The sequence below is a fragment of the Vicia villosa genome, linkage group LG2 (assembly GCF_029867415.1).
Source record: "Vicia villosa cultivar HV-30 ecotype Madison, WI linkage group LG2, Vvil1.0, whole genome shotgun sequence".
NCBI classification, from domain to species: Eukaryota; Viridiplantae; Streptophyta; class Magnoliopsida; order Fabales; family Fabaceae; genus Vicia; species Vicia villosa.
In genome coordinates this window covers 135993074-136018921 of record NC_081181.1, presented here as the reverse complement: position 1 = coordinate 136018921, position 25848 = coordinate 135993074, and the positions used below count along the sequence as shown (strand labels likewise).

Genomic DNA, 25848 nt, shown 5'->3' with positions numbered 1-25848 from the left:
AATTTTTATATATATTGTACTTTGAATAATAAGGATAATAATATTTAGGAAATTAGTTTAGAAGAGAGATCCTAATTAATTGCAAAATTAATAAATCATTTTTTTATATTGATTATCAATGTATAATTGGGAATTATATTTTGAGAAAGGAGTGTAGTAACTCAGTTTAGAAGATAAATTTTTTATTTAAAATATAGATCCTAATTAATAGTAGAATAATAACTAACTGTACTTGCTATTAAATAATTAATACTTATTAATAAATATTATATAATTAAATTTGGTTTGATGATGGAAATATTTAAATTTATATCTTATCCTAGAGAAGTTGGTACCTCAGATATTTAAGGGTTTAGGTTTTGAAATATAACATACATCTTTCCTCATAGTAACACAAACATGACAAACATGGATTGGGTTCGCGGTGGTATGCTAGGTAGTGGAAGCTTCGCCACTGTCTATTTAGCCACACACACAAAACAATCTCTTAACTTTCCGTCTATCACTGCCGTCAAAGCCTCCGAAAACTACACCTCACATTTTCTTCAAAAGGAGAAACACATACTAGATTGTTTAGGTTCATCTCCACATATTATCAAGTGTTTTGGTCACGATTTTACTTTTGAAAATGGCGAAGACTGTTATAATATATTTCTTGAATATGCCGCCGGTGGAACACTTTCCGATCAACTCAAGAGATAAATAAAAATGGCCTCCGTTACGCTTCGTCAGGCGGCGGTCTCCGTGTAGTCGCGTCGGTTTCCCCAGGGACCTCAGGTTAGGGATTGACATCACTTTTCCGATTTCGGTTTAAATTCCTGATCTTAGGATCATGGACCTTGTCGGGAAGGGATTTTGTTCGTTCTCTTATCTAGGTTTTCTCGGTGTTTCTCCGTGACTAGCTTTTGCTGGTATTCTTTGTTCCGTTTCTGGGTTTCTTTGTCTATTTCAGCGGATCTTTTTCTAGGGTCGCTTTCTGGGTCACGTGGTTGAGTGTTTTAGATGCAGACTGGTGGTTGGACGAGTGTGTCTTACGTTAAGCGGTCACCACTGAGATGGGATACTTTCCCCTTTGGTGGGAGGAATCGGAATCTGGCGGCACTGAACAAGGAAGTAACTTCGATGTATGTTTCAGAGTTTCCTGAATCGGCATCTGCGAAAGATATTTATGAACTTTTTGGTTGCATTGGGAGTGTGGTGGAGGTCACATTATCTCCTAGGAGGAATAGATTAGGTAAGAGATTTGGATTTGCTAGATTTATTGATGTGTTGGATGGTAGGATGTTAGCTATTCGTTTAGACAATACCATTATGGCTGGGAAGAAAATCCATGTGAACTTTCCAAGGTTCCAAAAGGGGAAGTCGAGTGCCGTGGGAAGGGATGGAAGATCGAAAGGCAAATGGTTTAATAGGAGTAAGGACGGGAAGGAAGTTTTAGGGGGAGATAGGAAATGGGCTGGGGAGTGCAGGAAAGGTTTTTCTTATGCGGAAGTGGTGGGGAAGGCCGTGGAGAGTGTTGGGAAGGATGTTGAGAAGTGCAGCGAGTTTTCCTTTCAACCTCAGGAGAGTAGGAGGCAAAGGTTTTCTAAGGCGTACGTGGGGAAAGTTTGTATTCCGGGTTCGGCTTTTAACATTCAAACCCAATTTGATATGGAGGGTGTCTTTGCGGTTAAAGTCTCTCCGTTAGGTGGTAATTTATGTTTGCTCGAGGAGATGGAGGAGGGCTTTATCGAAGATTTAATAGCTGATGGTGAATGTTCGTGGAGAAGTTGGTTTTCGGAGGTGAAGAGATGGGAGGAAGGTACGGTGGATGGTAATAGAGATATGTGGATTAGGATTTATGGGCTTCCGGTTGTCGTATGGCATTCTGAGTTCTTTGTTGCGCTGGAAGAAAAGTGGGGTAGTTTTATCTGTATTGATGAGAACACGGCTAAAGGGGATAAGTTCGACATTGCGAGGATGTTAATCAATGTTCCTATTTCGTTTACGATTCCTGATACTATGGTATTAAACATTGGGGGAAGTCGTTTTAATATCTTTCTTCGAGAAGACGCTATGGGACAGATTCTGGTTAAACCAAGCTCACCGGTCTCAGCTTCGTCCAGTTGTGATTCTACTGAACCGGAAGGAAGATGGGTGGAAGAGGATAACTATGATACTGTGTATTCTGAAGATAAATTAGTAAATATGTCAAATAGAAGCATTCCGGAGGCGAGTAAATTGAGTCGTGGCGAAGATACAAAGCTGGACAGTGGCGGTGTCTCTAAGGAGCAGGTTCATTGCGGGAGAAATTCTGTGGCGTCTTCAGGGAGGACAGGGAATGGAGCATCGTCTGGCAACGGTATTTTCGACATGTCTCTAGCTTTAATACGGAATTATGCTGATGAGAGGGATGGGGGTAGCGGCAAATCCAGGTCTGGGGAGGAAGGGGAGGTTATGGCTGAGAAGTTCTGCTCTTATGCTCAGTATGAAGAACCAGTTTCTGGTAATCATGTTTTAGAGGCACTGTTACCTACTGTTGGTTGGCATAGGGACTTTAAAGAAGTTGCAGGCAGTTTGTTGGGAAATAATAACAGGGGCGCTGGTGTTCCATTGGGAATCGGTGAAGATCCAATTAGGAACTCTGGTTTTTATGGTGGGGTTTCGAAGAGAGGAACAGAGATTATGGCTGGCAGCTCTTTGGGTTGGAAATTCAAGGGTGCAGGAGGTTTTGTGCTCAGTGGAGAGGGGTCTGTTGCGGCAGACAATCCGCTTGCTACTGGAAGTGGAAAAGGGACGGTTGTGGTTGATACTCAGTTAACAGTGACCAGAGGCGAAGGCTTTGGTTGAGAAAAAAATTTGCATGGTCCTATTAACAAGAAGGTGAAATTTAAATCATTAACAGGAGATGGGATGTAGAAGGATTAATGAAAAAGGAGGGCGTGGTAGCGGAGGTAAGGGAATCAGGAAGGGATCTAATGGAGGTAGTGGAGGGTCGAAGGACAACGAAGGGGGAAGTACTTCTTTATGCTACGGTTACCAAAAGGAGGAATCGGATATTCTTCGAAGCAATTTGAGACAATGAAACTTTGTGGATTTGAATGTAGGAGATAAATTGTGGGAAGCGATAGTGGCTTTGGGAGTGGTCGATGCGGAGGGCCGGAACAAATTGATAAGTAGGATAGCGAGTTTGGAGAACGGCGGAATTTTACAACTCCAACAAGGATCGGAAAGGAAGGAAATAATCAAAGTTACTCAATGATTATTGGATCGCTAAACATTAGAGGGGGAGTGAATGCACTCAAAAGGAGAAGGATTAATACCTTAATTTCTAAAGGTAAAGAGGATATTTTCTTTTTACAAGAAACTAAGATTTCTCGTATGAATGAAGAGTTGGCCAAGAGTTTTTGGAGTTCTTCGGAGGTGGACTTTTCTTTTTCTAATTCTTTGGGAAGATCGGGGGGGATTATTACTTTTTGGAAGAAAGATTGTTTGGAGGTGTTAAGTAGTTTTAGAGGAGAGGGATTTTTGGGGATCCATGTTAATTGGAAAGGAGACCGCTATTATGTGATAAACGTGTATTCTTCTTGTGATATGAATAAGAAGAAAGCGATGTGGAATGTTTTATTGAATTTGAAGGACTCTTTCAAAGACGGTGAATGGATTATAGGAGGCGATTTTAATGCAACGAAGAATAGTAGAGAAAGGAAAGGGAGGACTCTATCGGCAAATTATAGAGACTCGGACCTTTTTTCGGAGTTTATCGATAAAAGCGGGTTGGTGGATATTCCTTGCAAAGGGAAAAAGTTCTCTTGGTTTAGTGGGGACGGAAAATCGATGAGTAGATTAGACAGATTTCTTTTGTCTAACAAGGTGGTCGAAAGGTGGGAAGTGGTTGGTCAATTGATTGGGGATAGAGATATTTCGGACCATTGTCCGATATGGTTATGTAAAGATATTTGCAATTGGGGTCCTAAACCATTTAGGTTCAACAATGAGTGGTTCTCTTTGGATTCTTTTATTCCGTTTGTCGAAAAGGAATGGTCTAGTTTGAAGGTGGAAGGAAGAGGTGATTATGTCCTAAAAGAGAAACTTAGGCTCTTAAAAGACAAGCTTAGAAGGTGGGATAAGGAAGTTTTTGGGAAGTTTGATCTTGATATGGAAGAAGGTGTCCGTGTCATGAACAAGGCCGATGAAAGGTTGGTATCTATTTCTAATTTTTCCTCATCTTCCTTTGAAGAGAATTTTTATTTGAGAAAGGAAGCTTGTAGTAGTTTTTGGAGAAATTTGAGGATTAGGGAGAACTTGATCCTTCAAAAGTCTAGATTGAATTGGCTTAAAGAGGGAGACTCGAATAGTGGTTTTTTCCATAATGTGATGTGTCATACCCCAAAATTTACCTCCCACACTTCTCTCATAACAAAGGCAAGTCCAAATCTCAAAGACATGGCTCATTCAAATGATCCAGATAATTCACAGTCAACTGATTCAAATTGAAAGGTCAATCATAATCAAGGCATGATTCAAACCGTAATCATTGGGCAAACATCAAGTATGGGGTGCATAACCATCATTTGATCAAGAATTGATCATGATTCCATTAATAGAAAGCCAGAGATGAACAAATACAAAAAGGTTCAAATTAGGGTTTCTTAGGAGAAAGTCAACCCAATTTTGACTGGGCATAACTTTCGTATGGAACGTCAGAAATCCCCCACTCAAAGCCTATTTTGAAGGAAATTGGATTCTCTACAACTTTGTGTCTCACAAGCCAAGACCAAAATTGCTTCATTTAAGAGATACAAAGCAAAAGATTACAGGTTATTCTCAGGCATCCTTCAAAAGCAGTCTCTTTCCCAAAGAGAATATGATCAGGATAAAAGCTTCAAATGAAAAATATGTTCCAAAGTGGCTTGTAGAGGACCTCTTGAGGTTTCTAAAAAGTATTAGAACTCCCTCATAGCTCAAAAATTGAAGGAGATACGCTTGATCAAAGTTAGGTAATTTTTAGGGACCAAATGTGAAAAAGGAGGGTTCAAATGGAGAAACTTTGCAAAAGGGCCCATAGTATTTTCATACAAACTTGGTCCACAAGCTATTAGCATGCCCAAAAACCACTTGCCACGAAAATTAGCATTATATTTGAATTAATATGTTTTTTATTTCATTTTTATGATTTAATAAACACTAAAAATCAAATATTTTGTTAAAATCTGATTTTTGTTTGATTTCCAATCAGAATTAATGATCAAATATATATAATTTCGTGCACATTGATTGGAGAAGGAAATTAATACAAATTGGGCCAAAAATAGTAGCTTAAAGTGCAAGAAATAAAACCAATTTCTCAAATTAGGAAGATTGGATTTAAGTGAGGTTTTGGACAAAGATTTACCCTAATTCTACTCTCCTATAAGTAGTAAACACTAGCCAAGAGACTAGGGGTCGGAAAATCTGCAGAGAAGAGAACTTGCAAGAACACAAAAATTCTCCAAGAAACTCAAGATCGGTTTCAGGGAATTAGGTCGTTTCATTCCAATTTGAAAGTTGCAATAGCTTCGTTGAGGGATTAGGAACGTGTCTGGATACTCGCGCTTCATCAGCACCCCCAGAATTGCCTCCAATTGTTCAAGGTAGGTCTTTCTGAATCTTGGATCGATTGGCATCGTATACTCATGTTCATGTTGTTTTAATTGTGTGTTTGGTCTCTCCTGATCGCTGTGATTGATTCTGGATCGTTTGGTTGAGTTTTGCGCGCTATAGAGTGATCGGCCATTAGAGGCCGATCCAAGCTTTTAGGGTTCGTTTTGGGGGTTTCTTATAGGGATGAAATTAGGTCAAAATGAATATATGATCAAATTCGCATGGCTGAGACGAAACGATTTCAAGTGTCGCGAAATATTTATATGAATGCATGGCCTATTCGTTATTTTTGTAGTCTGGTTTGCTACGTAGGGAAACATAGCAAAATCATAGCTAATTGTACCAGGGTTGAAGGTCTGTGCGAGGAAGATGATGAGGTGTCCTCATCCTATTAGCCCGTTTGAAATTTCGCGCGCGTGTGTCCAGTTGTTCCTTTGTCTTTTTATTTATATTGTTGCACTCATATCTTGGACAGCATAAGCGCGCAGCTGAGTTGGTTGGGGGACGCTGGTTAAGCCTAAGGGTGTGGGTTCGATCCCTGCACCCTCACATATATTTTTTCTGAATTTTCAAACTCTGATCCCATGCGCCTTTAGCCATAGACCTCACCATAGTCCCTCAGGATCCTGCCATCCAATCTCCATCAAATCTAATCCAACGCTCCAGATTTAATGCCTACACAATCTACTCTCCATATAACCACACTGAATAAAAACTTAATAAAAATCTAATTAATTTGTTTTCTTGTAATTAAAATATTAGTTTTGATAATTAATAATTATATTAAAATTATTTTATTTATAGAATAAAAATATGACATTTATATTTAAATATTTTTAATTTGTTATTCGCGCCGATTAAATCGATTAATCGCTGTGGTTAACAATAATTTCAATTAAAATACCATTTTAATTAAAATAAAAATCAAACTAAATTCGATTAAATGGATGCAATCATCTTATTGATTGTGGTTATTAATCTTGCCTCATTATTTAATTTGTTATTATTTGTAGTCGTGCTAATCGATTATGAGAGGTAACAATATAAAACGCGAAATTCATAAAATAATAAAATACAATAAGTTGTTGTTAGTGATAATCGAATTAATCGATTTGAATTGGTAACAATGCAAATCCTTAATCTTTTAACTATGGTGATCAAACCTATTGATCATTGCGGTTAATTGTGCCAAATCAGGGTTGTACGCCCTAAACCCTAATAATTCTAAAATCCATTCAAACTACAATACAATCAAACTACGATAGGCCATTCAAAAAGCCTCAAAACAACTTCAAACCATTCAAATCAAATTCTAAGGGCGTACAACCCGTACCCCGAACTACGTAGACTCTGATCCTCCCTAAGGAGGTACGTAGGCACTTGGCAACAAGGCGAGTCCCCCTCTTAAAAATCTCAATCATGTCCTTATAATTTTGTTTGCCACATTTCTTTACAAACCCTGCCATGCAACCCTAATCTTTGATATATTAGCCTTTAGGAAAGGGCTGAGGGTGCCTAACACCTTCCCTCAGCCTGATTATAATAACTTACCCTCAATCTCTTATCTGCGTAGGGTTTCCTATTCGCCCTTCAGAATAGGTGGCGACTCGAAAGCTGAAATTTTTAGGCAGGTTGCTACAGCTGGCGACTCTGCTGGGGATAACACTATTAGGTTAATTATTATGCTCCTAAGGCTTGAGTGGGTTTAGGTTTGTGGTTTGTGGTTTGTGGTTTAGGGTTTGTGGCGCGTTTTAGGGTTTGGCAAACATGCCATTTTTTAGGGTTTGGGGGAGGTTCATCTTTTAATGAATATTAATGTATTTTCTTTATTATTTATTTGGTTTTGTTTTTTTTTGTTTATTTGTCTGCCTTGAAATATTTAATTATTATATGCATCGCTGTCTTTATGTTGTGTTAAACCCTAAGCGTGGGAGTTAACTTTGAGATCAATAGGGGAGTACGAATCTCCTACGAATCTCACTGATAACTCCACTCGGAGTGGGTTGAGTGTTCGGAAAGGTCCAAAACGAGGCTTGACTTTGTTGAGGGCTGGACTGGATACTTGGCTGATCTCTCTGAGAACCTACCCCAAAAATTCGAACCTCATGGATAAAATGAGTCGTTTTAAAATCCGAAGAGACAAAGAGTCTCGGAGGCTACGAATGACCCCATGAGACCTTCTAGAACCCCCCATAAAAGGTTGGCTCCCTAGAGCCCCCTACGTCGAACCTATGAACCTGGGTTTCTTGAAATATTATGTTATATATGTTTTATATATTTTTGTTGCTATGTTGTTTTCCTTTTTGTGTGTTTGCATGCATCATCTCTCATTTGCATCCTCATCATGTTTTATCCACAAAAAAATAGTAAATAAAAAAAATATGTAATATAAATGTAAAAATGTATTCTATTTCGTGAATGTGTAGGAAGGATGAGTACCAAGAAGACCATTGTTCATCTTACCGTTTCCACTCCGGATATCAAGAAGCTGAAAATAATCAAGGAAAAATTACCATCAAGTGCTTTGGATAGGTATGTAATCCGCTATGGGAATATTTTGGACTTGCTAAGGGTGAAAGTACAAGAGGAAGCTATTACCGCATTGGTTCAATTCTATGATCCGCCGCTTAGATGTTTCACTTTTCAGGATTTCCAGTTGGCTCCCACTTTGGAAGAGATGGATGCTGTGTTGGGATTCTCAAAAATTAAAAAGGAATTCTATACTGGTGTAGGTAAAGAAGTTGATTTTTCAGATTTAGCAAAGGCTTTGGGAGTATCCGATGCGGAATTGAAGACTAACTACAAAACTGATGGAGATGTGCATGGGATCAAGAGATCTTACTTAGAAAATCAAGCTTTAATGTATGCTCAAAAGAAACAATGGGACATTTGTGGACATTTATTAGCTCTTTTGATTTTTGGAGTTGTCTTATTGCCAAAAAATGTTGATTATGTAGATCCCGCTGCCATTCATGCTTTCACTTCCTTTAAGGTTCACGGAAAAGATCCTACTCCGACTATCCTCGCTAATATTTACTATGCTATCCATACAAAGTACGAAAAGAAGAGAGGAATGCTATTTTGTTGTGTCCACTTGCTATATTCTTGGTTGACTTCGCATCTCTATAAAGCTAGTGGTCTTATCAAAGAATTGACTAGAAATGATTGGGCTCAAAAGCTAAGGGCTCTTAAAGCGGATTCTATCCTATGGTATGCAAAGAAATTAAATTCTGATAGGATCATTTACAAATGCGGAGATTTCGACAATGTGCCATTACTAGGGACTCTTGGTTGTATTAATTATAACCCCGTTTTAGCATTACGTCAATTAGGACATTCTATGGATAGTGAACCTTCCAAACAACAAATAGAAGAATTGATCTTGCATGATAATGGGAAGGGTGAACCAAGAACATTGAAGAAAGTAATTCAAGCTTGGAGTCAGGTTCAAAGAAAATATTTTGGGCCAAAGAATGCAATTGCAAAAGCACCTTACACCACATGGGTTCAAGAAAAAGTTGGGAAGATTTTGCTTCCTTTTGTTGTGGATCCTGCATACAAGCCTGATTCTCCTGATCTTGTTCCTCTATCCATTGAAGAGATAGAAGGGATCAAGGCTGCCCTAGAGGCGTCCCGAAAAGAAAAAGAGAAGTTAGAACTTGATTTGCATCAACTTACCAACGAAAGGAGCCAACTACGCTTCGACCTTAAGGATAAGAACCAAGAACTTCAAGCAATGAAGGAAGAGAATGATAGACAAAGGAGTAAAAGGAAGCGTGCAACTGAAGGGTATTTAAGTGCTAATTTTAATTTAGAGGCTCATGATGAGAGGTTGGAGCAAGCTAATGCGGAAATTGCAAGGTGGAGAAGGCGTTATGAGAAGGCTTCCCATGACAAAGCGGAATCCGAGAAAAATCTAGAAGCTGTAGTCTTTGAATTAACTGATAGGACTAAAGATCAAGAGGATGAAATAAGGAACCTCAAATATGATCTTCAAGAAGCCCTCAATGCTGAACAACAAGAGCGCGCAAGGAGACTAGTCACTGAAGAAGCACTTTTACAGCGCACCGGTGAGTATAATAGAGCATATCAAGCCATGGTATCACTTCGGGAAGTGTTCATGAGAGAAAAAGAGATACACGAGGCAGCCTTGAACGAAAGAGACTATTGGAAAAGACAATACACAATTGTTTCTACAGCTTACGAGCATGTGAGCATGGTTCCTAAGATGCTTGAAGACTATGAGAAATGTCGCGATGATTATGATAAGCTAGTCTTTTTGTGTAATGATTTAATTCAAGATATTCCAAAGAGTTTGGCAAAAGCAGAATCATCTCCTATCATCCTTCCCGAAGTAGTCAAAGAGTTCATGAAGCTTTGTAGAGATATGGTGGACAAGTTCCAAGAAGACATCCAAAGGCGTTCTTAGCTTTATGTTATCTCCTTGTTGCTTTTATTTCAAGTACTTTTAATTTGATTTATTTTGAGTATTTTTAATTTCAGTTTCCTTTCCTCTTTGTAAACCAACAATGAAGTGGTATTTCCTTTCAATTAATAAAGTGTGTTTATTTTTTGCATTTACTTATTGTTCCTACAATATTCACCAAATAAATATATGCGAAAAAAAGAAGAAAAAAGAAGAAAAAGAATAAAAAAGAATGTATATTTACTATAATAATGTGGATAAGACATGAACATAGCATAAGCATAGCATGCATATCATGCACATCATATTTATTTCAAAAAAAAAATAAGAAAAACTATCTTCATCTCCAGTCACACCATTGCAACTCAACCGCTGATTCAGACAAGATCTCAAAAGAAAAAGGCAATGGAACAATTGGAACAGAACCAAGCCGCCCTTCGTGAGGAAATGACCCAGCTGAAAGGTACTATTGAAGACCTCAAGGGAGGAATGGCCCAAATGCTGAGCTTCATGAAAGACCTCAAAGATAAGCAAGACAAGGCTAAGGAGGTTCAGGATCAGTATGAGGAGATACCTCAGGATGGCAACCCATTGTTAGGGTATGTACGAGGCCATGAACCTCACAAAACAAATGCTCACGCATCTAAAAAGGTCACTACGACCCATGAAGAGGGAGAGGCTTCTCGAGAAGGGTTTATTCCTACTGCTCAGAAAGAAGGGACGTCTCGCACAGTTCGCATCCCTATCAACAATCCGCTTAGGGATGAGGACTATCTGGACCTGCAATATGGGGATACCAATGACATAAACCAAGGTCTCCAACCAAAGCTGAACTCTGCTAATTCTGGAGAGGATTCCAAAGATAGTGGACAAATCAAGGCACTAGAAGAGAGACTGAAGGCTGTCGAAGGGTATGATGCTTTTGATGTGGATACTTTTGAAATGAGCTTGGTTCCAGATCTAACAATTCCACACAAATTCAAAGTTCCGAACTTTGAAAAATACAAGGGACTCACATGTCCAAGGAACCACTTGCGCATGTATGTGCGAAAGATGGCTGCTTATGCTCATGATCAGAAATTAATGATACACTTCTTCCAAGATAGTTTAAGTGGAGCATCGGTGGACTGGTACATGCAACTGGAAAAGACTAATATCCGAAGCTGGACCGACCTTGCCAATACCTTCCTTAAGCAATACAAGTACAATTTGGACATGGCACCCAATCGGATGCAACTCCAAAATCTGTCGCAAAAGAAGGAAGAATCATTTAAAGAGTATGCTCAGAGGTGGAGAGAGATAGCTTCCCGAGTCCAACCTCCCTTGTTGGAAAAAGAACTGGTAGATATGTTTATGGCTACACTACAAGGGCCATATTATGATAAGATGGTTGGAAGCGTGTCATCAGGATTTTCAGACTTGGTAGTCATCGGTGAAAGGATTGAGAATGGGATCAAGAATGGAAAGATACAAGGGGCACCACCTGGATCCTATCAGGCGAAGAGGCCTACCCCCAACTTCACAAAAAAGAAGGAAGGAGAAACTAATGCTGTAGGCCATCAGGAAACTAGACCTCCTATGACATACCCACCACGACAAAACCGGTTTCAGGGAGGACCAAGGAGATTCGATCCGCTACCTACTTCCAAGAAAGAGATTATGAAATATTTAGTAAATGAATCTTTGGTAGAGGTTAGACCAGTGCCACCTCCTCCTCCAGGCAAGCTCATGCCCAACTACAAACCAAATGAAAGGTGCGAATTTCACGCCAATTCTCCCGGACACACCCTGGAGAAATGTTGGGCCTTCAGCCACATCGTTCAGGACTTAATTGAATCAGGGGCAATCGCCTTTGACAAACCCAATGTGAAGACGAATCCGATGCCACACCATGAAGGCGCAGTCAATGCAATAGAAGTTGTCAATGAGCAAGAGTTGGTTCAACAACGGAACTCCCCCATAGATGCACTTAAGAGGTATCTTCTTATAAAGGGGTTTATCCTAGAACATAACGAAGCTTTCAAAGACACTTTGCAAAGGCTCATGGATCAAGGATTGATCCAACTGGAGGAACACCCGGAAGAGGAATACGTGGCGATGGTGGAAAGAAACGAGCCTTTAATGATACCTGCACAAGGGGCAAGGAAACCATTGATTATCCCATGCTCTAGACCACCAGTGATGATACCTACGCAAGAGCGTACCAAGATCATCCCAATCAGAGGACCATATCCTTTGGACAAGATGAAAGCGGTACCATGGGAATATGAGACCGATACTAATACTGCAGTATCAAGCATCGTTGGACCTGGAGGCATGACCCGTAGTGGGCGCATATTCAAAACTGCGCAAGTACAACCAAAGTCTAGTGAAAACTTGACGCAATCTGGAGAACAAGTAGTCATGAGACCAAGTGACGAGTCTGAACCTAAGAATAAAGAAACTTCTAATAAGGATGTTGAGGAGTTTCTCGCTCTGATTAAGAAGAGTGATTATAGAGTGGTAGATCAGTTGCAACAGACACCGTCTAAGATATCGCTCTTATCACTATTGATACACTCTAAGAAACATCGAGATGCTCTGATGAAGATCCTAAACGCTGCCCATGTAACTAAGGACATCACAGTCAATCAATTTGACGGAATGGTAGCAAATCTAACTGCTGGGGCATGCCTGGGCTTCAGTGACAATGAGCTGCCCCTACAAGGAAGGTCACACAACAAAGCCTTGCATATCTCCATGCAATGTGGGAAGGCTCATCTGGCTAGAGTTTTGATTGACACGGGATCATCTTTAAATGTGATGCCAAAGGCGACACTTGACAAGATAGCCCTAGAAGGATTGGTAGTTAGACCAAGTCGTCTGGTGGTAAAAGCATTTGATGGATCACAGAGCCCAGTATTAGGAGAAGTGGATTTGCCGGTTGTGATTGGTCCTCATACCTTCTGCATCAATTTCCAAGTGATGGAAATTGAGCCAGCTTATACCTGCCTACTAGGACGCCCTTGGATCCACGCAGCTGGGGCAGTTACCTCTACCCTCCATCAGAAATTAAAATTTGTGAATGGGAACTCTATAGTAACCATCAATGGAGAAGAAGATATATTTGTCAGCAATCTAAATTCATACAGATATATTGAGGCTGGAGACGAAGCATTGGGTACCGCATTTCAAGCACTAGAAATTGCAACTGCTATCACACTACCAGTGGAGAAGATAAGAAGGGCGGTAACATCATGGAAAGATCTGCAGGATGCAGATATTAAAGGCTGGGGCAAGCTGCCAGAGGTTTTGGAGAAGAAAGATCGCCTGGGGTTAGGGTATCAACCCACCAAAAGCATCAAAAAGGAGGAACAACAATTTCCCCCAATAATGCAAACTTTTGTGACTGGTGGGTATGAACATGTGGCTATGGTGTCCAACCAGGATTCTCGAGAAGGGACGTCCAACTTCATTCGAGAAATCAGACCAGGGGAACAACTTCAGAATTGGACAAGCATGGAGATACCGGAGATAGTTTTCATTTCAAAGTAATTTGCTTTTGTGTGTTTTATTTCCTTTTTTCAAATAAAAACAATAAGGCTCATGCCTCGCCCGAAGCATAGAGTTAGTTTGTAAGGGCCCCATTTACTTTCAAGTTTTGAAGTTTATTAATAAAATTGTCTTTGCATTTTGGTATTAAAAACATTGTCGCTTCTCGCATTTATTTCTTTTCTATTTTTAAAAAAAAAATGACAAATAAATTTCTTGCACAAATAAAGCACGTTCACATCTGCATACTAAAAGAAAACAAAACATAAAACATGTGCAGATCACCTTCTGACACCACCGATAATAATACTGCTGAGACTCTATACAAACTCGAGGCTCTCGCTAATCAGGCTGAAGAAGGGGATGAGGAAGACGATGAACTTCCGGAAGAGTTGTCAAGGTTAGTGGATAAGGAATCCAAGAGCACGCTCCCTCCACAAGAGGCCATTGAAATCATAAACTTGGGAACGGATGAAGAACCCAAGAACATTAAGATCGGGGCAACGCTAGGTAAGGACGTAAAAGCAACGCTAACCAAGCTCCTCCACAAGTATGCAGAGATTTTTGCTTGGTCATACCGTGACATGCCGGGGTTGGATACAGACATCGTGGTACACAGGTTACCTCTCAAAGAAGGGTGTGCGCCGGTCAGGCAAAAGCGCAGAAGGGTTCGACCAGATATGGACAGTAAGATTAGGGAAGAAGTGCTCAAATAGTTCGATGCCGGGTTTCTTGCGGTAGTTGATTACCCACCATGGATTGCAAACATAGTGCCAGTTCCTAAGAAAGACGGGAAGGTGCGCATGTGTGTAGACTACAGGGATCTAAATAAAGCAAGTCCAAAAGATGATTTCCCACTACCACATATAGATATCTTGGTGGATAATACAGCACAAGCTTCGGTGTTCTCCTTTATGGATGGGTTCTCCGGATATAATCAAATCAAAATGGCCCCTGAGGATATGGAAAAGACCACCTTCATGACATCTTGGGGCACCTTCTGCTACAAAGTGATGCCTTTTGGATTGAGAAATGCAGGGGCAACATATCAAAGAGCCATGGTCACACTATTCCATGATATGATTCACAAAGAGGTCGAAGTATATGTAGATGATATGATCGCCAAATCCGGCACAGAAGAAGAACACATCACAAATCTACATAAGTTGTTCGAACGCTTAAAGAAGTACAAGCTAAGGTTAAACCCAAACAAGTGTACGTTTGGTGTAAGATCGGGAAAGCTGTTGGGATTCATTGTAAGCCAGTGAGGTATAGAGGTCGATCCTGATAAAGTAAAAGCCATACAGGCGATGCCCGTTCCAAAAACAGAAAAAGAAGTGCGAGGTTTCCTGGGCCGATTGAATTACATCTCAAGGTTCATTTCACATTTAACAGCTACATGCGAGCCTATATTCAAACTACTCAGGAAGGATCAACCTATCAAGTGGAACGACGATTGTCAGGTAGCCTTCGAAACTATAAAGAACTACTTACAAGAACCACCGATACTTTTACCTCCCGTACCCGGAAGACCGCTGATTATGTACCTCATAGTACTTGAAAGATCTATGGGGTGTGTACTGGGGCAACAAGATGAAACAGGCAGGAAAGAACACGCTATCTACTACCTCAGTAAGAAATTCACGGATTGCGAATCTCGGTATTCACCATTGGAAAAGACATGTTGTGCCCTAGCATGGGCCTCCAAACGTCTAAGGCAATATATGCTGAATCATTCCACATGGCTAATATCGAGAATGGATCCTTTAAAATACGTGTTCGAAAAACAGGCGCTCACTGGTAGAATTGCAAGGTGGCAAATGTTGTTGTCCGAATACGACATACAGTATGTAACTCAAAAAGCAATAAAAGGGAGTGTATTGGCAGAACATCTTGCTCACCAACCCCTCGAGGAATACCAATCTATGAAGTTCGACTTCCCTGATGAGGATATTATGCTAGTAAGAGACTATGAAATACCAGGACCCGACGAGGGACCCGAACCGGGTTTGGTATGGAAACTCATGTTCGACGGTGCCTCAAATGCACTAGGACATGGCATAGGGGCAGTATTGACATCTCCCGATGACCGGCACTTACCCTTCACCGCAAGACTATGTTTCGACTGTACCAACAACATTGCAGAATACGAAGCATGCATATTGGGGTTAGAAGCTGCAATCGACCTAAGGATCAAACTCCTTGATGTATACGGAGACTCAGCATTGGTAATCCATCAAGTCAACAAAGAATGGGACACTCGAGATGCAAAACTAATCCCATACCGAGACCTTATACTGGAGTTGACGGCTGAATTTGATACTATCACTTTTACTCATATCCCGAGGGAAGAAAATCAAATAGCCGATGCACTAGCAACGCTCTCCTCTATGTTCAAGGTGACCTGGCCAAACCATGAACCACGGATAACTGTTAGACACTTCGACGAACCTGCCTATTGCCTTGCGATTGAGGAGCATTCCGACAACAGACCATGGTACCATGACATAAAAATGTATCTGGAAAAACAGGAATACCCGGAAAATGCCTCAACAATTGATAAAAAGACACTGAGAAGACTTGCATCCAAGTTTTTCTTAAGCGGAAGCATCTTATACAAAAGGAACTATGACTCAGTGTTGTTGAGATGTGTAGATAAAAACGAGGCCAAGGAGATTATCAGGGAGGTACATGAAGGAACCTTTGGGACCCATGCAAACGGACACTCAATGGCTAGAAAGATACTGCGAGCAAGGTATTACTGGTTGACAATGGAGGCCGACTGTTTCCAATATGCAAGGACCTGTCACAAGTGCCAGATCTACGCTGACAAGGTGCACGTACCACCAAACCCGTTGAACGTTCTGAGTTCACCATGGCCATTTGCAATGTGGGGAATCGACATGATAGGGATGATAGAACCTAAAGCGTCGAATGGACATCAATTTATATTGGTTGCCATAGACTACTTCACCAAATGGGTCGAAGCTGCCTCTTACACCAACGTGACGAGACAAGTAGTCACTCGGTTCATCAAGCATAATATCATATGTCGGTATGGGGTTCCAAGCAGGATTATCACCGATAATGGGTCGAATCTGAACAATAACATGATGAGGGAGCTGTGCGAGGAGTTCAAGATCGAACACCACAATTCTTCACCATACAGGCCTAAAATGAACGGCGCTGTCGAAGCTGCAAACAAAAATATCAAAAAGATAATACAAAAGATGGTGAAAACATACAAGGATTGGCACGAAATGCTCCCATTCGCCTTACACGGTTATAGAACCTCGGTGCGTACGTCTACAGGGGCAACCCCCTTTTCCCTAGTCTACGGTATGGAAGCTGTCCTCCCAATCGAAGTGGAGATCCCGTCACTAAGAGTCATAGCCGACACAAAGTTAGAAGAATCGGAATGGGTAAAAACTCGTTTGGATCAGCTTAATCTCATTGAAGAAAAGCGACTGACAGCTTTGTGTCATGGACAACTCTATCAGAAGAGAATGAAAAAAGCGTTCGATAAGAAGGTCCGACCTCGAACCTACAAAGAAGGTGACATTGTCCTCAAGAAGATACTGCTACCTCGACTCGACGCTCGTGGAAAATGGACACCAAACTATGAAGGTCCATACATTGTACAAACGGTGTTCTCAGGAGGGGCATTAGTCCTCACTACAATGGATGGGGATGAGCTACCGCACCCAATCAACTCAGACGCGGTCAAGAAGTACTATGCCTAGCAAAAGCAGGATTACCAGACATAAGCCGAAGGCAAACTATGAAAGATAGGGTATCGTGCAATCATCTACTTCTGAAGTCGAAGGATTATTGGGGCCCTCGATAACAAAAAGGGCAACGGCAGTATTAATATCATTTCCATTTGTCATTTTCTTTCTCTGCATTTTTGTACACCCGCCGATTCAAGGCAATATCAATAAAATTTTCTTTTTGCATACTGCGCTTCATTTCTAATTTCAATACCATTTGCAAAGGATAATTTATTTTTATAAACTTTTAACATGGATTTAACATGAGAAACTTACAAACTTCCAACACAAAAGCAATAGAATAAGACTATGAAAACTCCGGAAGGCTACAAACGCCCCGCGATGCGATCACTTAAATCTAGCAGAATATCATTACAAAGGATGGTATCAATGGATTAATCAGACTGAGCCAGAAAGTCACAAACAATTCAAAAGAAAAAGGGGTTAAACAAAAGCAATGGGTGATAAGGAGATGAGTGATAAATGTAGGGGGTATCATATATACATTAATACATACGTTCATCAATATACATGCAACATACACATGTGTAAGCATTCATACATACGCATTATACAAACAACATGGGCATATGCACAACATATAAACATAATGCATACGCATTTACAGGAACAAAAATTCGACACAGGTAAATTCTGCAACAACACTTGCAGATAACCCTGTTGGTGCAGGTGAACTTGCTAGAACTATAGCAAGCAATCCTATTGGGGTCCAAACTGCGATGTAACTTGCCAGAACTATGGTAAGTGAGAGGTACAAACTGCGACGTAGCTTGCCAGAACTATGGTAAGTAAGGGGTTCACAAACTGCGAGTAGCTTACCAGCACTATGGTAAGTGAGAAGTTCACAAACTGCGAGTAGCTTACCAGCACTATGGTAAGTGAGAAATTCACAAACTGCGAGTAGCTTACCAGCACTATGGTAAGTGAGAAATTCACAAACTGCGAGTAGCTTACCAGCACTATGGTAAGTGAGAAGTTCACAAACTGCGAGTAGCTTACCAGCACTATGGTAAGTGAGAGGTTCACAAAATGCGAGTAGCTTACCAGCACTATGGTAAGTGAGGGATCCACAAACTACGGAGGCTTGCTGGCCATAGCAAGCCGATTACACAACCAACAGAGGTCCTCGCTATGTAAGACTCAGGCTTTAGCAGGACATTTCGCTTCATCCATACTCAAGCTCAAGGCAAATTTAGGGGCCTTCCAGTATTTAATAACTCTTCGATCGGAACGACGCGAGGTCTACACACCCTCTTGTCACCCAATCCAAGGTAATTAAATAGGGGCAGCTGTCATACCCCAAAATTTACCTCCCACACTTCTCTCATAACAAAGGCAAGTCCAAATCTCAAAGACATGGCTCATTCAAATGATCCAGATAATTCACAGTCAACTGATTCAAATTGAAAGGTCAATCATAATCAAGGCATGATTCAAACCGTAATCATTGGGCAAACATCAAGTATGGGGTGCATAACCATCATTTGATCAAGAATTGATCATGATTCCATTAATAGAAACTCAGAGATGAACAAATACAAAAAGGTTCAAATTAGGGTTTCTTAGGAGAAAGTCAACCCAATTTTGACTGGGCATAACTTTCGTATGGAACGTCAGAAATCCCCCACTCAAAGCCTATTTTGAAGGAAATTGGATTCTCTACAACTTTGTGTCTCACAAGCCAAGACCAAAATTGCTTCATTTAAGAGATACAAAGCAAAAGATTACAGGTTATTCTCAGGCATCCTTCAAAAGCAGTCTCTTTCCCAAAGAGAATATGATCAGGATAAAAGCTTCAAATGAAAAATATGTTCCAAAGTGGCTTGTAGAGGACCTCTTGAGGTTTCTAAAAAGTATTAGAACTCCCTCATAGCTCAAAAATTGAAGGAGATACGCTTGATCAAAGTTAGGTAATTTTTAGGGACCAAATGTGAAAAAGGAGGGTTCAAATGGAGAAACTTTGCAAAAGGGCCCATAGTATTTTCATACAAACTTGGTCCACAAGCTATTAGCATGCCCAAAAACCACTTGCCACGAAAATTAGCATTATATTTGAATTAATATGTTTTTTATTTCATTTTTATGATTTAATAAACACTAAAAATCAAATATTTTGTTAAAATCTGATTTTTGTTTGATTTCCAATCAGAATTAATGATCAAATATAATATAATTTCGTGCACATTGATTGGAGAAGGAAATTAATACAAATTGGGCCAAAAATAGTAGCTTAAAGTGCAAGAAATAAAACCAATTTCTCAAATTAGGAAGATTGGATTTAAGTGAGGTTTTGGACAAAGATTTACCCTAATTCTATTCTCCTATAAGTAGTAAACACTAGCCAAGAGACTAGGGGTCGGAAAATCTGCAGAGAAGAGAACTTGCAAGAACACAAAAATTCTCCAAGAAACTCAAGATCGGTTTCAGGGAATTAGGTCATTTCATTCCAATTTGAAAGTTGCAATAGCTTCGTTGAGGGATTAGGAACGTGTCTGGATACTCGCGCTTCATCAGCACCCCCAGAATTGCCTCCAATTGTTCAAGGTAGGTCTTTCTGAATCTTGGATCGATTGGCATCGTATACTCATGTTCATGTTGTTTTAATTGTGTGTTTGGTCTCTCCTGATCGCTGTGATTGATTCTGGATCGTTTGGTTGAGTTTTGCGCGCTATAGAGTGATCGGCCATTAGAGGCCGATCCAAGCTTTTAGGGTTCGTTTTGGGGGTTTCTTATAGGGATGAAATTAGGTCAAAATGAATATATGATCAAATTCGCATGGCTGAGACGAAACGATTTCAAGTGTCGCGAAATATTTATATGAATGCATGGCCTATTCGTTATTTTTGTAGTCTGGTTTGCTACGTAGGGAAACATAGCAAAATCGTAGCTAATTGTACCAGGGTTGAAGGTCTGTGCGAGGAAGATGATGAGGTGTCCTCATCCTATTAGCCCGTTTGAAATTTCGCGCGCGTGTGTTTAGTTGTTCCTTTGTCTTTTTATTTATATTGTTGCACTCATATCTTGGACAGCATAAGCGCGCAGCTGAGTTGGTTGGGGGACGCTGGTTAAGCCTAAGGGTGTGGGTTCGATCCCTGCACCCTCACATATATTTTTTCTGAATTTTCAAACTCTGATCCCATGCGCCTTTAGCCATAGACCTCACCATAGTCCCTCAGGATCCTGCCATCCAATCTCCATCAAATCTAATCCAACGCTCCAGATTTAATGCCTACACAATCTACTCTCCATATAACCACACTGAATAAAAACTTAATAAAAATCTAATTAATTTGTTTTCTTGTAATTAAAATATTAGTTTTGATAATTAATAATTATATTAAAATTATTTTATTTATAGAATAAAAATATGACATTTATATTTAAATATTTTTAATTTGTTAATCGCGTCGATTAAATCGATTAATCGCTGTGGTTAACAATAATTTCAATTAAAATACCATTTTAATTAAAATAAAAATCAAACTAAATTCGATTAAATGGCTGCAATCATCTTATTGATTGTGGTTATTAATCTTGCCTCATTATTTAATTTGTTATTATTTGTAGTCGTGCTAATCGATTATGAGAGGTAACAATATAAAACGCGAAATTCATAAAATAATAAAATACAATAAGTTGTTGTTAGTGATAATCGAATTAATCGATTTGAATTGGTAACAATGCAAATCCTTAATCTTTTAACTATGGTGATCAAACCTATTGATCATTGCGGTTAATTGTGCCAAATCAGGGTTGTACGCCCTAAACCCTAATAATTCTAAAATCCATTCAAACTACAATACAATCAAACTACGATAGGCCATTCAAAAAGCCTCAAAACAACTTCAAACCATTCAAATCAAATTCTAAGGGCGTACAACCCGTACCCCGAACTACGTAGACTCTGATCCTCCCTAAGGAGGTACGTAGGCACTTGGCAACAAGGCGAGTCCCCCTCTTCAAAATCTCAATCATGTCCTTATAATTTTGTTTGCCACATTTCTTTACAAACCCTGCCATGCAACCCTAATCTTTGATATATTAGCCTTTAGGAAAGGGCTGAGGGTGCCTAACACCTTCCCTCAGCCTGATTATAATAACTTACCCTCAATCTCTTATCTGCGTAGGGTTTCCTATTCGCCCTTCAGAATAGGTGGCGACTCGAAAGCTGAAATTTTTAGGCAGGTTGCTACATGATGAAACAAAGAAGAAGGCGTAATCATCTTGGTCCCATTTGTTTACCGGGAGGTATGGTAGATTCGGTTGAAGATATAAAAGAAGCGGGTTTTAATCATTTTGGGGAAAAGTTTGTTGAGTCCGAGGAGGAAAGACCTTTGTTGGAAGGTATTCCTTTCAATTACATTAGTAGTGAGGAGGCGGAGGGGATTGAAAGACCTTTTATTGAATCGGAGATAAAGGAGGCGGTTTGGGCTTGTGGTAGTAATAAAAGTCCGGGCTCGGATGGATATTCTTTTCTCTTTTTAAAAAAGTGTTGGAATATTATTAAGTTCGATTTCATCCGGTTTTTGAACTATTTGTTTGAGGGAAGGCCGATTTCAAAGGCGGTTACTTCATCTTTTTTGACGCTTGTTCCTAAGTCTTCTAACCCGATCGGGTTGGATGAATATAGACCTATTTGCTTGGTGGGGTGCATGTACAAGGTGGCGGCGAAGCTTTTAGCGGGTAGGTTTAAAGTAGTACTTAACTCGGTAATTTCCACTTGTCAAAGCGCTTTTGTTCCAGGAAGACAACTTCTTGATGGTGTTTTAGTAGCGAACGAGGTGGTGGATTTTGCTAGAAAAGAAGGTAAAAGGTGTATGCTTTTCAAAGTGGATTTTGAAAAGGCATATGACAAAGTTAGTTGGAGTTTTTTGAAATACATGCTTAAAAGGATGGGATTCGGGGAGAAGTGGATGAGGTGGATGGACTCATTGGTGTTTACTAGTAGTATGTCGGTGTTGGTTAACGGGAGCCCTACGAAGGAATTTAGTGTTTCAAGAGGCTTGAGGCAAGGAGATCCTCTTTCTCCTTTTCTTTATGTCATAGCAGCGGAAGGTCTTACGGGTTTGATTAGACAATCTATTGAAGTGGGAGAGTTTCAAAGAATTGTCTTCAAGGAGTCTTGTTCGGTAGATATTTTATAATTTGCGGATGATACTCTAATTGTGGGAGAAGGTAGTTGGAAACAAGTTTGGGCTATTAAAGCGGCTCTTAGAGCTTTTGAGATTGTTTCGGGGCTTGGTATTAATTATCAAAAAAGTAAATTGATAGGTATTAATACTAATGTGGGTTTTTTGGAAGCGGCATCTTTCGTTCTATCATGTAAGGTGGAGGAGAGTAACTTCTATTTTCTAGGTATGCTGGTTGGTTATAATCCGAGAAGGGAAGCAACTTGGAAGCCGCTTTTGTCTAAAATGAGGAAAAGGTTGGAAGGATGGACGAATCGCTTCTTGAATTTTGGAGGTAGAATAACTCTTCTAAAATATATCCTTAGTTCTATGGCTATTTTTACTATGTCTTTCTACAAAATGCCAAAAAAGTGGTGAGGTGTTTTAATTCTATTCAAAGTAAGTTTTTATGGGGTGGGGTGGAGGAAAAGAGGAGAATTCATTGGGTGAGGTGGGAGGATGTCACTTTACCGGTAGAAAAAGGGGGTTTAGGAGTTAAAGATATATATTCTTTCAATATGGCTCTCTTAAACAAATGGCGGTGGCGTATTCTTCAAGGGAGAGATTCTTTGTGGGTAGACGTTTTGAAGGCGCGGTATGGAGATTTATCTTCCAAAGTGTTTTGTGTTGACAAGGAGGCAAAATCATCTTCCTCTTGTTCCTTTTGGTGGAAGGATATGATTAAGGTTAGTTCTTCATTCATCTTGGATCCTATTGTTGAAAGAACTAGCTATATTGTCCATAATGGTTTTATTACACCTTTTTGGGATTCTAAGTGGCTAGATGGTGTTTCTTTGAGAGATGATTTTCCGGTGTTGTATGAGTTTTCCCGGTTGAAAAAAGTATCGGTAGCGGCGATGGGGGGGTGGTTGGATGGAAATTGGAAGTGGAGTAATTTTGGTATTTCCGATTACCTTTTGGAAGCGGAAGAGGTAGTAGAGGAGGCGGATAGAATGAAAAATAAAGTGGAGGAGTTTAACGGTTGGAAAGTGGGTAAAGACTTGGTGGAGTGGAATGGTAATATGGAAAAGACTTTTTCGGTATCTTCGTGTTATGATTTTTTGGATTCGAATCGGATTCCATATGGCCCTCCCAATATCCATGATGGAGTTTTTAGCTTGATTTGGAAGATGGATGTTCCGTTCAAGATCAAAGCTTTCGGGTGGAGATTATTCCGCAATAGACTTCCAACAAAAGACCAATTGGTTCTTAGAGGTATTGTTCTTTCTCTAGAGAATTCTTTATGTACTTTTTGTGGTGTTTGTTTGGAGAACTTGAATCATCTCTTTTTTGATTGTGGGGTGGTGAAGAAGATTTGGTGCGATATAGCGGTATGGGTTGGTAAAGGGGATAGTTATTTTGTAGAGTGCTTTGCTTTTTTTTATGGATTGACACTCCTTTTTTAATGTGAATATGGTGAAAGATAGAAAATTGGGTGTAGTTTGGTTAGCTATTACTTGGGCTATATGGTTAGTTAGAAACGGTGTTTGTTTCCGGAATGATCCTTGGAACGTCGACAATACCGTGTGGAACATCAAGCTTTTGGTGTGGAAGTGGTCTTTTTGTGGGAAGATTACTCATCCCAATTATTCCTTTTATGCGCTTTGTAAGGAACCGGTGTTTTTCCTCTCATAAGGATAATTGGTTTGTAATTTTCTTTCTCGTTTTGGTTGGTTTCCGGTGTATACGGGTTGGAGAACCCCCTTTGTTCTCCCGTTAATATATATTTTCTTGCCTTCTAAAAAAAAGAATCACGGAGGAAAGTTTTCGGAAACTCTCATTCGCCGTTACACAAGGTCTGTTTTAGAAGGACTTAAACACATTCATGAAAACGGTTTTGTTCATTGTAACATAAAGCTAGAAAACATTCTTGTATTCGACAACGGAAATGTTAAGATTTCAGATTTTGGTCTAGCAAAGGAGACAGGTTTAGAACATGGTGAGAAGAAGTTGGAATTCAGAGGAACTCCTATATTTATGGCGCCGGAGTCGGTTAATGATAGCGTTTATGAATCTCCGGTGGATATTTGGGCTCTTGGTTGCGCCGTCGTGGAAATGATTACCGGTAAACCAGCATGGATTATGAGTAGCAAGTAAAATATGTGGTCGTTGATGATTCGTATTGGGATTGGAAAAGAATTACCGTTGATTCCAGATGAATTATCAGAAGAAGGCAAAGATTTTCTTAAAAAGTGTTTTGTTAAAGATCCTATGAAAAGATGGAGGGCTGAGATGCTATTGAAAGACCCTTTTATTTCTGATGATGATGAAACTGTTTTATCTATGAAAGAGTTGTCATTGCCATTAATGTCTCCAAGAACTCACTTTGATTTTATTCAATGGGCCTTTTCTACTGTGAAGACTTTACCGACGGAGAGACTCCAACAATTAGTTACATAGATTGATTAGAATCAGACTGGTGTTTTGTCCGGTCAAATTAGAATTTTGATGAATCACATTGTAATGTTTATATCACATGATGTTAATTAATTCTTTTTGATGAAATGAATGAAAGTTGTTTTAATATATTTGAATTTGTTCTATTTTGTAATATTTTTTTGTGTATCGAAATGAATGAAAGTTTTTGCAATATTCTGAAATGATAAAGTTAAACTATGATACTCGCTAAATCAAAATTTTCTGTTTCTGTTACTACATTGCTAAACCAACAATAAAAAAGTATAGTGTCAAATAAAGCTAAATCAGTATCCATCATGCCAAACACGAATGGGTAACAAATACAAGGATCAAGGTCTTAAACAATTGTAGTTCTAGGCATGATAATTTTTAACTTATTTAAGGTAAATTTAACAATTTCTTAATAATTTTTTTAATGTTATAATGATGTAAATTAAGTTAAGTTACATATTCATATGTTTGTTGTGGTGATAGAGTGCTTGAAGATTTTTTAATGATTGCATCAAATTCAAATTTTAGGTGTAGTTATTGAGCTTGTTTGAAGGATTCAAAAATATTCTTAAGAATAAGTTATTTGAAAATAAATATATGGAAATTTATTTGTTTAAAAAGGTGTTGAATATATAATTTGACATTTTAACTAAAATTGATAATTATAACTTCAAGAAAATTCCAAAAAAAAAAAAACTAACTTTAAAAAAAATTATATAAATTTTATGAGAATAAACATTTTTGCCTTCTTACATTATAATAAAATCATAAAAGTCTTTTTTTTTTTAAGTTATTTCATTTTTATAATAAAGAATATATATTTGAAAAATACTTGCATGGATACAAACCTAAATTCATATTTTTAGGAACAACCAATAACAAAGAGGATAAATCAAATTTA

The 25848-nt window shown here is 39.2% G+C and overlaps 1 pseudogene; it reads left to right on the top strand.

Annotated features, from left to right (window-relative positions):
* The first annotated feature begins 408 nt into the window (after positions 1-408).
* LOC131650110 (mitogen-activated protein kinase kinase kinase 20-like) lies at positions 409-24938 on the top strand (annotated as a pseudogene).
* Positions 24939-25848: the final 910 nt, after the last annotated feature.